Consider the following 13,616-nt stretch of genomic DNA (forward strand, 5'->3'; position numbering starts at 1 on the left):
AAATGACCAATTTCAAACAAAAGTATGTGGGGCACCGTTTTAGAGTATTTCAAGGTCAGAGAATGCAAATATGATGCAATTTTGAATCCTTTAACTTGGGATCCATGCATCTTTTCTTGAACATTCCATCGAGAGCCAGGCCGAGGGGAAAGATGCTGCTATGTCAAATCCGGCTTCCTGTCAAGAGTGGACCGATGCCTTAAGCCCAATTTGTCAGCCAGTGACCCTGCAACTTAGTCGGGCAGGTTTGATAGCAGTAATGGAAGGAAGTAAGGGGGAATACTCAAGCAAGCAAGCAGGCAACAAATAAATAAATAAGACGCCCATTTTTACTAAGATACACCCTTACCTGTATAAGTGACTTGTGCACGTGGGACCTGTGCAACCTGAGCAGGTTGCCAAAGAGCGGCACTGGGAATGGACCGGGCAGCAGCCCTTGGTTCCTCCAGTAGGTTTGCATGTACCAGACGAGCAGGAGACTGAAGCAAGAGAGATGCCGGTGGGTCCTTGGCGATCTCGAATTTGGGTTCACTACTGGTCAGCCAAAGGGTTGCCGATTTGAAGAGCTACTGGCCCTGCCTTATGGGCGCGTCACGTGAGAGTTACACTGTCCATTTTTCTTTCTGCCATTCTGCTGCATTTGTCTATCTACATTGCTTCGAGGTGTTTTTACATTCGTATGCTAGTTATCCTTTAGGTGTAAAGTGGGTAACAAAAGGAATGGAATTAGCCTCCTGACGCTGATGGCTGGAGAGAGGCTTTTAAAAGAACCGTTGGCTTTTTTGAGGCTGATTACTCTAAACTGCTCAGGTGTTCAGTGACGACGCGCTTTGTCCCATTGGACCGCTCACATGCGCCTTCCAGGGTCCGCCTCACTCCGCTCACCCGTATGTCACACTATTCTCCTGGCTCTCAGTGAGACGACCCGAACCACCCAGGGTCCAAATCCAGGCCTTGCTGACTCCCAGGAATCCGAGCCGATGGACTGCAGAAGGCAGACGACGCTTCTGAATTGCTTTCTAAGTTCTGGCGGCTTCTTTATAGCTGGCTTGTCCAGATTTTGATGTCCGTCCAGCCCGCGGCCTCCGAACTGTAAAAAATAAATCTTGCATGTGTGAAAAATAATAACAAAAAATAACTAACTATACACAAAATAATCATTACTTAATTAATAAAAATGGGTTTTACCCTTTTTATTGGTTATTTCATTCTAATTCAATAAAAAAATTAAGAATACTGTTAACTTATTATCTTTGTTAAAAATAGGAACATTTTTTATAACTTATTCTAAGTAAAAAAAAACTATACTGTGAATTGAACACATTTAAGTTAAATGTAATGACGCTGCACTTCCTCTCACATCGATTTCTTGGTCTTTACAACAACGCATTTAGCTGTAACGTTTATCCATAATAAGAGCTATTTTACTACGAATGTGTAAGTATAAAGCATATTAATTCCATAACGAATGACTAGTTTTTCATTTAGTATAATTACAGATGTAGGCATTTGTTGTTTTCACAAAACCTTTCCCTTCATGTGGGAAACATGGCGAGCAACGTAGCATGTTTTTAACAACCTCCCTTGTTGGTTTGCTTTAAAAAGCAAGTACATTTCTCGGATAGTTACGTATGTTCATATTTTTTTTATCGTTTAAAACTTTTTATTTTACACAGAAAAAGAAAATGACACTTTGAGAAGTTTGAGAACGACATGGCGTTTGTCCTAAACTACGACCTGTAAACAACATACAAAGACGTTTGCCTAACTGTCACGGTATTATTTGACCTCTTTTATTTAATTAGTGTTCTGCATAGGTAATGTATTTTCTGGTTAATTTTTAACACTGTGATTTATTTAGGGATGCAAAAAAAAAAACAAAAAACAAAACTGTTGTGATTTCCTACGACCTATTTTATTTCTACATTTTCGCTATCACATACTGAAAAGTAGTGGAAAAGACGGCCGTTCATTTAACCAGATATGCTTGCGTAAATTCAGGAAGTGTTTGAAGTGTGGCATCTGCCTCAGGATTTCACTCTTTCGCTCACTACGTTTCCTTCACGTTTACCTCTTATTCCTGGGACATTACTTGATTGAGAGATACATTTTGTGTAAGTTTAAAAGAAAAAAAATAACATTTGCATTGACATTTGAATGTCAGTAATTCAGTAAAAATTACCCTCAGACATTTGACTTAATTTTCCTTTGAAAATATAACTCCGTTTTTGTGACTATCGGTATATGTTCAGATAAATAAAGATAAATGGAATTTTAGCATTTATTTGTTATACAGTCATTACTGTCCAGCGTTTCATTATTACTCATTTTTTTTTAGTAATTCAAATGAAAATCGGAGTCAAATAAAACCATTTTTGCCACTACTTATATTTAATCAGACTCATTTATTTTAGGTACATTTGAGTCAATTAATAAATTAAGTTTACTCAATAGTGCAGTATATTAAATCCACTCAAAAATATTGCTTGTAATTTGTTGCCTTATTTTTTTAAGTACTTTTAATGCATTATTTTTTACAGTGATATGAGATGCATGTCCTTCACAGTTTCAGAACCTGAGGTCGCCACAATGTTGTAGGCTGAAATGTTTCCCATTAAATCAGTCTTGTTGTAACAGGGAGAGCAGTTAGAAATCAGAAAAAGACTAACATGGAGGTAAACGGTGAAAAGTGTCCACCCTTGACCCTTTGTGATCTTTACAATGTAATAGAGAATAATTCACAAAAACATAAGGAGAACGTGCTAACTTTGCATAGAAAAGCCCTGCACTTGGGCTACAACTACTACAATGTCATTTAATGAAAGAACAAGTAAACCCTCATTCATTGAAGAATTTCTGCTAGAAGCATATACCAGTAGCCACATAATGATGAGTAACTCAGGAGTTGAGCACACAGCCATTCACTGGTCAAGGTGGTCATCAGTGTGGTGTAGACCCAGGTTAAACTCACCTTTTCCATTGCAGCTTTATATCCAGATAGAGTCTATCCTGATAGAATTGGTTGCAAGGAAGGAACCGGTAATAGATGAATAGATGGGGTGCCAGTCCATTCCAGGACGTGTTCACGGTTAGCTAGCTTGGGGTGTTCGTTAACCTAAGCTGTATGTGTTCAGTTTATGGGAGGATAGCAGGAGTATACCTGGAGAAATAAACCACTCAGATCACCATACTGACACTAATAGGCAGGAATATGTTAAAGAATTCATATTAATATTTAATAGATATGCTAGCTTTGTATGTAATTGTGTTCAAAAGTATGCTATCTGTATTAGACATAAGGCATCAACGCAAGCTCATGGAATTCAAGTCACCAATTCAGTAAACATGAATGGAGATGGAATTGAACCCAGCTAGGTCCTCGGTGCAGTGAGACAGAAATGCTTACCATTAATATGTAAACATATTTTTTGCATATACTTATTCCACTGCAAGGCTAGCTAAAGTGTATCCCAGTAACACTGAGATCAAAAGAGGAACCAGCCCTGTTCAGGATGCCAGTTCATCACTGAACCCGTCACTTAACCCAGCACACACTTCTTAAGGGTGTGGAAGGAAACCCTTGCAGACATGGCTGGCATGTGCATCCTCCACACAAACAATGAGTGGATTGGGATTCAAACCCAGGATGCTGCAGCTATGAGGCAGGAGTGCTAGCCACTGCTCCATGGTGCCATCTCCATTTGGGCTACATTCATGCAAAACTCCATGCCTTGGAAGGGATTCAAAGTTGTGTGACAGATGCATTAATCACTGTGCCACCAAGGATTCATTTCACCTAAAAATTGCAGAAATCAACCAGTGCAGATATCTAGTAGCCACAAAATATTTACAGAATGCCAGCAATTCAGAACTGTGAAAGAGAAGCAACAAAGAGGTCAGTGATGGATAATTGATCTGAAAACCCAGCACTAAAGTTTCATTTGAGTTCTGATGTTGAAATTCCTAATGCTCTTGAGAATGTGACTATCCATGACTTGAAGTCTGAGCCATGTCCAATCCATGTGCACTGTAAGACTCAAGTTCAAGCATGTCAAAAGAACACAGGGAAAAATGGCCATCATTTTCTTGGGAGATTCTGGAAAATTCTCAGTTAGGAAATGAAATTGGTCAGGAGTGACCAGTGCCCTTAGGAGATCACAGGCAGGAAAATCAAGGTAAAGCACCACAAGGAATCCCACACCGTGACAGAAAATCCAGGTTCTGGTGTGGAAAGTTACTTCGGGATTGGTGAAATGTGGGATCTTGGTGAGCTGTGCCAGCAAGCCCACATTGTTAGCCAGGAAACATAGCACTTGACCTGTGGATGCTGGGCACTAGATGAATTAGATCTGTCACCTTTAATTTAAGAGATTTGTTGGTAGAAGGACAGTTCCAGAAAGTGTTGTGGTTAAATGATCTGAAGGCGTAACTTCATGGGCAGTTTGGCCATGCAACTCAGTTATTAGCTCAGTGACGTAAATGAACAATCTCATCACCACATGATGAACCACCTCAGGATCCTAAATTAGGACTCGAACACAGCTGTGCAATGGTTGACACCTCACCACCACACTAGTTCGAATGGAGTGGAAAAGTGAGGTTTTTTACACTGAATGTCTCAATAAATCAGTTTACTCCTCTTTGTACTTAGAATAGAGAAATTTTTAAGTTTTAGGTCTGAGGTATGTTGCAACACGATATAATTTTTAACACTGCTGCCTCACAACTCCAGGACTGTGTGTGTGTGTGTGTGTGTGTGTGTCACTGGAAATCCTTCCAGAGTGTCTGTATGGCATTCTCTGAACTACCATAAAACCCCAGAATTGTATGGTGGGTCGATTGGTTCACTACGACTGACAGTGCACTATAATAGACTGGTATCCCAAACAAGGTTGGGCCTCTAAAACCCCGAATTGCAAAAAAAAAGGATGCATGAAAGGTAAGTTAACATTGAATATCTTCAACACATGCATCAGGACATTTTATTTTTTGATAAAGTTTAGTTTAACTATCTTCATTTCACATACTGTATATAAAGGGTTTTTGCTGCTTGATGGCAATGGAAATGCAAGCAGATTAAGATGATTGATTCAGTAAGTTCCAAGCTTGAACTGAACTGGTCTGAACTTTTAACCAGTAGGCCACACTGATTGCCCAGAGATGTGCACTGAAAATCTTACTTACTTACAACAGAGGTGGCACTAAAAAGTCACACAAACTGAGAACAAAAGCAATTCTTACTGGAACACTAGAGTACGTCTTAATGGATTACAGTACAGTGAGCCCTTGGACCATTGTAGTCCAGCCTCCTTTCAAATGATGGTGTGTGTTGTGTTCTGTAATGCCCTACAATATGAATTTGACTAGAATGTGGTGCAGTACCACTCGAATGGGTATTTGTTAGCTCTGGTCATCGTGTTTGTGTGGTGTTTGCATCTTCTCGCTCTGTGTAGATTTTTCTCTTAGTACTTTGGGTTGACGACTCTATTGGCCCAGTATAAGTTAGTATATGTGTGTGGACTAGTGCCCCATTCAGGCTTAGTTTCCAGCTTGTGCCAGATGCTGCTCAGGTATGCCATGGCCCAAGTGCCCCTTAACTGGACTTGGGGGTTTGATACATGTACATGTTGGAAAGCATTCATGAAGATACACTCAGTTTTTTTAGTCTTCTGTGGAATGAGAAAAAATGTTACGCCTTTCACCCTGTTTTCATTACTACAGTAGTGTCCAGAAAGTTGAAGTTCTTGACCATCTCTACATCAGCCCCTTTGGTTTTAATGGTAGTGTCAGTTGAAGAACTTTGTTTCTTGGTGCAGAAAGAATTGTCTGCAACTTAATATCAGCAAAGCTGGTTTATTGACTTTCTCTGCAGGAGGAGCTGATGGGGTGGTACAATACTGCAGGTTCTTGGGGGTCTACATCAGTGACAGATTGGACTGGTCTTATAACGCAGAGGAACTGTATAAGTAAGGGACTCTGTACAAGTGACAATAATGTCCTTATAAACATACAGTCCCAGGTTCTTATCTGATTCCTTGTGCATTTGTGGTGGTCAGGCCTATGCTGTTATTATCTGTGTGTGAACTACAGCTACACCTTCTGGCCATAGGGGAGATGGGAGTTGAGCGCACAGCCTGGGGGATATCTTTTCCATCAACCTTTACATGCTGGGGCCCAATGCCACACACATGCACTTGAGAGCCAATTTCAGGGCTCACTTAATGGTAATTCAACCCCTAGTTGAAGATTGGTGCTGCTGCATAATGCCTCTTCTCTCCTTTCTTCTGCAGACCTGACTACCTGCAATGGAAAGGTGAATGACGTCACTTCCGGGTTTTGATCCCCTGAGCCCACCTCTTAACCGGCTCCACCACCATCTTGCCTTCAGATTAGCTGTAGACTTGCATCTCTGAAGACATCTCTCGAACCATATGATAACATCTTTTTTATTTTATTTCAGTTATATGGGGTTTGCCAAAGGGTGCATCAAAGCTTTATCTTTGTTTGTGTTATTATTCACATTGTGCATGGGAAAACTTATATTCAATTGCCCAGAGATGCACTGGCACCCAGGTCCATTATAGGTTTTTAGACCTATGAAGTGGAACCAAATTACTGGTGGTTCTCAGTTAATGGTGCTACACTAGCATCAATTTGGGTTTTGTGAGTGTGATGGATGGCCAAGGCCATTACCTGGCCGGGACACAAGCTGGGTGGAAGGACAGAGGGAGAAACCATATTTAGGACATTATCTCTCTCAAAACACTAGCGGGCAACCCCCCTGGGTTGCTACAGTACCACAGATCCCTGAAAGGCAACCCAAGAGTTGTAGTTTGGGGCAGCCCTGTTGGGCACCGCCAGTGGGTGCTGCAGGTACAGCTGAGAAATTTGCAGCACCACTTCAACCACACCTGGAAGTGCAGTCGGAAGAAGGTCAAGAAACAGCTTGAGCACTTACAGGTATACTGAAAAAGGAGCCACCTCACCATTAGTCAGACAGCCAGAGTTGGAAGGTAAAGGACAAAGCTTGTGAGAAGGAGTGGAGGTGAAGAAAAGAGAAAGAGAGAGAGAAGAAAGAAAGAAGGGCTGTGTTGTGTTTGGTGATTTTGTATTGTGCTGTAGTGAGGAGCAACAGAAAATGCTTCCTCCCTAAAGAATAAAACGAGTGATGTGCTGAACTTGTGTCTCAGCCTGTGTCGATGTTGAGGGAGCTGTATGGCCCCTGGTGGTCCACATGAGTCACTGTGAAGGTTCAAGTACTGTAATGTACTAGCATGCTAAGCACTTTAGATAGGCCCCATTAATATCGATCAAAGATTGGTGGGTTGCAGGTTGTCCCCACGTGAGACTTTAAGTGCTACAATGAAATTTTATTTAATCAAAGATCAGGGGGTGGGGGGTTGTCTTTCAGAAAGCCCACTTCAAACACTGCTTATAGGGTCATTATTTTCACATGTGCAGAGTACAGTGAAACTCTTTCTTACATGGTAATCCACCCACTCTCTGGCACCATGATTAATGAACATGGCTACCTTACCTCATTAGCTTGGTAATCGATTTGGGTGGAATTATTGTACTGAATACAAAACTGTTATCCATTAATTATAATCTGAGAGATTAATCAGAACAAGGGGAAGTGGCTGGCAGAAAGTAAACAGAGAAAGAAAGAAATGGAAATGCATGTACTAACAGTGGTGTTGCATGTTCTTGTCCCACTAATACAGTAGAAGTTGGACATCTTCAGAGGGCTGGATGCCCAATGAATCTACAAGTTGCTTCAGTAGGACAACAGATGGGAACAAACGAAGGGCTGGTTCCTGCTTTTTTCAAATTCTGCCAGGACATGTTCTGGTCCCACTGTGTACAGGAGATGGGCAGAAATTTGATATACTGTTGTTATTGAAACAGTCAGTCTTGGTGGTGATCTCATCAGACCTGCCTCTACTGCAAAGAATCTTGGTGTCATTTTTGATTCCTCCCTTTCTTATTCCGCCCACATAAATCACATTAAGAAACTTTCTTACTTTCACCTCCGTAACATATCCCGTGTTTGCTCCTTCCTCTCCTTTTCTAACGCTGAGAAACTTGTCCATGCTTTTATCACATTATTGTAACTCGCTGCTGGCAGGTGCCCCTTCTAATCTTATATCACAGCTCCAGCATATTCAAAACTCGGCTGCAAGAGTCCTTACTCGAACCAGCAGCAGCGAGCACATCACACCCATCCTGCTCTGTCTTCACTGGCTCCCTGTATCTTACAGAATCAAATATAAAATCCTACTAATAACCTACAAAGCCTTAAATAACCTCGCCAAACTACATCAGTGACCTTCTCCATCACTATGTGCCTGCCCGTCCACTAAGGTCCTCTGATTCTGGTAATCTTGTTGTGCCCCACACTAATCTACACTCCATGGGTGACAGGGCCTTCAGCTGTATAGTGCCCAGACTCTGGAATGACCTACCGAAATTAATCAAGTCAGCTGACTCCATGAATTCTTTTAAAAAACAACTCAAAACTTATCTGTTCAAGAAGGCTTTTAGCTCTACTTGACTTCATTCCCCTTCTCTCAGTTTACCTCTCTGTCAAGATGCTCATGTAACCTGTGTGTGTGTGCTAGACCATCAATTCTGTTGTCTGTTAGGCTTTCTCTGAATTTACTGTCTTAATCTTCTTTATTTATTTATTTGCTTTGTACTATGCTATACGCTGTATACCCTGTCGTTCTTTCTTATATTCTGTAAGTGCCTTGTGCATGGGAAAGGCGCTATATTAATAAAATGTATTATTATTATTAAACACTAGTAAGAGACAGTCAAGTGTAGCAGATGAATTGTCCATTCGTTATACCCAATACTGTTTCCAGCAGGGAGCATAAGTTTGATGAATGGATGAGGTTCAGTGCTAGGAAATGAACTTTGGAAAGATCATTCTAAATACACAGCCACATTAAAGTCACAACAGCAACAAAAAACCAAAAAAAAACAAAAAACAACAAACATCAATCATGACACAAATAACAATTTTATACTTGGGTTGTATTACCTTATGTGCAATTCACATCAGGCTGTGTCAGGAGACCCCAAATGAATATCATCAGGGTGAATACTGCAATAGTCATCAGGACTTTGTCACTTTGAAGTGTGCTCAGTGTGCTGCTTGTAGACTTCTCACAGCACTGTCACAGCATGGTATGTAGAGAGGTCTGAAGGCTGGAAGGTCAAAAACTCCTTGAACAGGTCAGTGACTGAGGTGCTTCAGCAGGTCTGGGCTTTAACATTTGGTGGGTCTGAAATGCCAGGGGTTGGTAAAACTTTTTTAACTTTACAACAATATTGTTTTGGTACAATAAACCAATTGGTGTTTAACAAGAAGCTTTAGGTCCCTTTTGCTAGAAATCTCTGAAAACAAAGAACTTTCTCAGAGTCTCTCCTGACAGAGCTCAAGAAGTGCAGCATAATAATGAAAAGTAAAGGAATAAACCATAATGAAGAGGAAAAGTAAGCAAGCAAATTACCATAATAAGTAGAAATAAAATTATTACAATTGTGACAGATAGGGGGCGCTATCGCTCCCTTGAACCCTTGTCCACGACTCCAGACACCAGATAAAAGTCCACAAGTTGACTTTATTAATTCTTCACAGTGCACAAAGCACCCTCTGCTCCACAATACTCATAAACAAACCAATAATAATAACAATAAAACTCTCCACCACTCCCAGACGTGTTGCCCTCCTACCACCCAGCTCAGCTCACCGTCTGGGAGCTCCCACAGTCCTTTTATATACCCTGACCCGGAAGTGATTCTCAACCTGGAAGCACATCGCTCTTCCTATGACGTACTTCCAGGTTATAGGGCACAAATTATTCTTTGGTCCTCCCTGCAGCTCCCTCTTGCGGCCCCTGTGGTATCCAGCAGGGTTGTGTATAAAAACTACATAGTCCATGACTCCCTGCTGGTCTTCGGGGCACCTCCATACTGCAGGGAGGGCTCCATCTGGCAGCCTGGGGGTATTGGCCGGGATGACAAGCCGGCCATGTACCACAACAGTGTATAAAATGATAATATTTCACAAGCAGGTTATTTATGTCAGCTTATTAAACTCACAGACCACATTGATGCACTGAATATTGATTGAACTTTACTGCTGTCTACAACTCCTATTTTGCATGTCTGTTTATGTTAACCCTACATTTTGGTTCTGGTAGCTAAAAGTATAGATAATTGTCAGGAGAGATGAATCGTAAGTAGCTGCTGGAAAAATGGGAAGAAATTCTTCAGGAACTTCCATCAGATATACTTCTAGGACATGAAACTGGAAGCAGAGACATGCTTTTTGAGTTGTTGTCAATGGTCTCCCATCCATCCATTCACTTTGTAACTCGCCCACTTAAGGACTGAAGGAAGCTGCAGCTCACCCCAGCAGCAGTGAGTGTAAGGCAGGAACCATTCATATCCCCACTGTGCATATTGCCAGATTCCTGTTAACCAAACATGCACATCTTTAGAATTTGGGTAAAAAAACATTAGGACTTCATCAAAATCTCACGTTGTCATGAGCAGAAACTCCACATGGGTAGTGCGTATCTCAGGACATTACCCTCTTCAAGCTCCTGTTAAGAAACATTTGAGAGCTTAAGTTTTTTTTTCATGGAATGTAGAACCAGTATGCAAGAAATAACATTTCTTATGGACTAGGAGACACTGTGGATTGAATGAGTACTTATTAAAGAAGAACACATGAAAACAATGAATTCATGTTGCCAGCTGGTAAATGCTTTTCAAATCCAGGCTTTACAAGCCTGTTAGTTTTGGAGGGCACCATTGTGGTGAAAATGAAAGTAATTGGATTTTGCCTTGACCCAGTTTTCCTTTGTTTTGAAATGGTTTCATCTGAAGGGTGTTCCTTAGCTCTGCAATTCACTGTACATACAAAGGTTACCCAATCCTGCTTACTTCAGCAGTTTATTAGTCAGATTTCCACAACTGATGAGTCAAGCGAGCAACACTGGAAGATGTGTTGTGCTCCTGAAAAAAGCAACTCAGTTGCTATCCAAGATTCATGACAGTTACTGTAAGGCTACGTGGCTTTTCAGAAACTGACTTTCAAGGGCCACTTTCTTTTTACTGCAATTTGATGAATTCGACTACAGCTTTGATAATTGAAGAAAGTATGGGCAGACAAGAAAACAAAATGTGTTCCTTTGAGAAGCAAAGAGAGGTGCAAATGCTGTGTTCACATGCAACATAAGTGTGGTTACGTGCTTGATGCAACCTGGTGGGTCAGACTAGGGGGCTAAGACTGTGCATTTAAAGGCCACCACTGAATAAGGGAACTGGAGATTTATATCAGTGCAAGCAGTATGGAATTTTGTTAATTGTTCAATCATTTATAATTCAGGGGGTGATTCAGAAGCCTATTCTGTACAATGCAGGAACCAATTCAGGACTGAGTTCTACACCATCAGAGAACAAACATGGGCCCAACTTAAAGCAGACCATGGAATTACTGCTGTCAGGCCATTTGTAGTAGCACTGATTGACTTGTTTGTTATTGACAAAATACCCATCCTGTAGGAGAGAGTGTTTCATTGTTATCACAACCCCTCACACTCTAAAGAATTTTTATTATCTTGGGGTGTAGTTTCAACTAAAAAAAACAAATAGGAAAATATGTTGGCTATTTGTCCCCAAGGTCAGTCTAAGAAAAAAAATGCAGTCAGAGGCTGGGATTCGGCTACCTATTCTGTTGCCATGGTGAAAGCCACAATCTGGCTCCATTACAAAATTTAGAAAGCAATGCATAGTGCTGTCTAATAGTGCAATCTCAATGGGCTACTTGTAGAGCCACTGGCAAAGCAATTGTTCTGCTGATGTCATGCCTTTCTACATAGATTCAGAACATTGCTTTATGATTTTGTTTGCGTTGTTGAGTTTGGATATCACCTATAATATAGATGGTATTGGAAGATGTTATCAGTTGAATTATTTTTTACTAACAAAGTGAGCGCAGTGACTAAAGCATTGCACTGTCGCACTGTGTGATCCCCCAGTTAATCACTCTTACTTTTGTTTGGAATTTGGTATTTGGTACATTGTATTAATCCCCAAAGGGAAACTGACATTTCACATGACCCGTGGAGGTCAGAGCACAGGTTTAGCCATTTTACAGCGCCCCTGGAGCAGTTTTCAGGTTAAGGGCATTGTTCAAGGGCCCAACAGAGCAGGATCCCTTCTGGCAGTAATGCGATTTGAACCAGCAACCTTCCAGATACCAGCACAGATCCTTAGCCTCAGAGATAAAAATACATACTTTACAGCATGGTGATGACATATTTAATTACTGCTGCAAAACATGCATGTCACATTAACTCTCGACTCCAAACTGTTCCATGTGCAAATGTGAGAGAGGAAATGTGTGTGTGAGTGGTGAAGGGCATTTTCTGGCCTTGCAACCAGAACTTCAGCCCCTATGACTCTGAACTGGGTTATGTGGGTTTGAGAGTTGCATGTTATATTACTTTTTGTAACTGCTTCTTGGAATAAATTCTGAAAGTTAGTAGATGTTCCATTGTCCACTCATCTGACTGTGATTTCTGACCTTAGATATGTATGGCTAAAACTATTCAAATTAGTGCTGGTTGCAAACTTCCCTCTCAGCCTCTTTCTCTTACTATAATAATAATAATGATAATGTCCGGGGTTTGTTTCCTGCCTTGCGTCCTGTGTTGGCTGGGATTGGCTCCAGCAGACCCCCGTGACCCTGTAGTTAGGATATAGTGGGTTGGATAATAATAATAATAATAATAATAATAATAATAATAACTAGCCAACCCGCAACGTAGCATACGCCACATAATCAGGCCGCTTTTTAAATGATTTTTAAGCACAGAGGAAAAAATAAACATTTGAAAAATCCGTAATTTAATAAACCACCAAGAAAAGTAACATTGCAACGCTACGAACCAACATACAACTGTCCGTGACTGAAAACCGGAGGAGCGCCGTCGCGCTTTCTCCTTCCAAAGCGAAGGACGGGGTTGAACGGCGCTCGTTCAGTACGCACTGCCCGCTTATGTGCCCGCCCCCAACTCCCTACCTCAGTCGCTTTCGTCTGTGCACAGTCCACACGCACCTGTGAGTCACGTTGACTGTTAATTTTCCAAACACCGCCTCAGTCGGTTTCCACGTTGATTTTTCATTGTTCTTTGCGGTTCCGGCTGCTTTTTTTATATATATAATCCACCAAGTCACCCAACCATGGGGGGCTTTACAAAGGGCAGGGACATAATCAGTTCGAGCGTATGACCCGCACGTACTGGGAATTTCTTGTTCGTGGGGAACAATTGGAAGCCACGGTCTCCATCACGAATGGGGTTCAACGGCTTACCCGCGCCGGGTAGACACACGTTGATCCATTCAGTGTAGCGCGCGTGCAGTACCGGACATACAAGTGCATCACAGACCTGTTAATGCTCAATCTCACGTGGCTGAAAGCCACTTGTCCCTCTAAGAATTTGGGCGCCGACCGCTGTTGGGTCGTGTAACTATTTAGCAGGTGGGAGTCTCGTTCGTTTTCAGGAAATAACCAGCCAAATCGCTCCACCAACTAA

The sequence above is a fragment of the Polypterus senegalus genome, chromosome 1, assembly GCF_016835505.1.
Source record: "Polypterus senegalus isolate Bchr_013 chromosome 1, ASM1683550v1, whole genome shotgun sequence".
Taxonomy (NCBI): Eukaryota; Metazoa; Chordata; class Cladistia; order Polypteriformes; family Polypteridae; genus Polypterus; species Polypterus senegalus.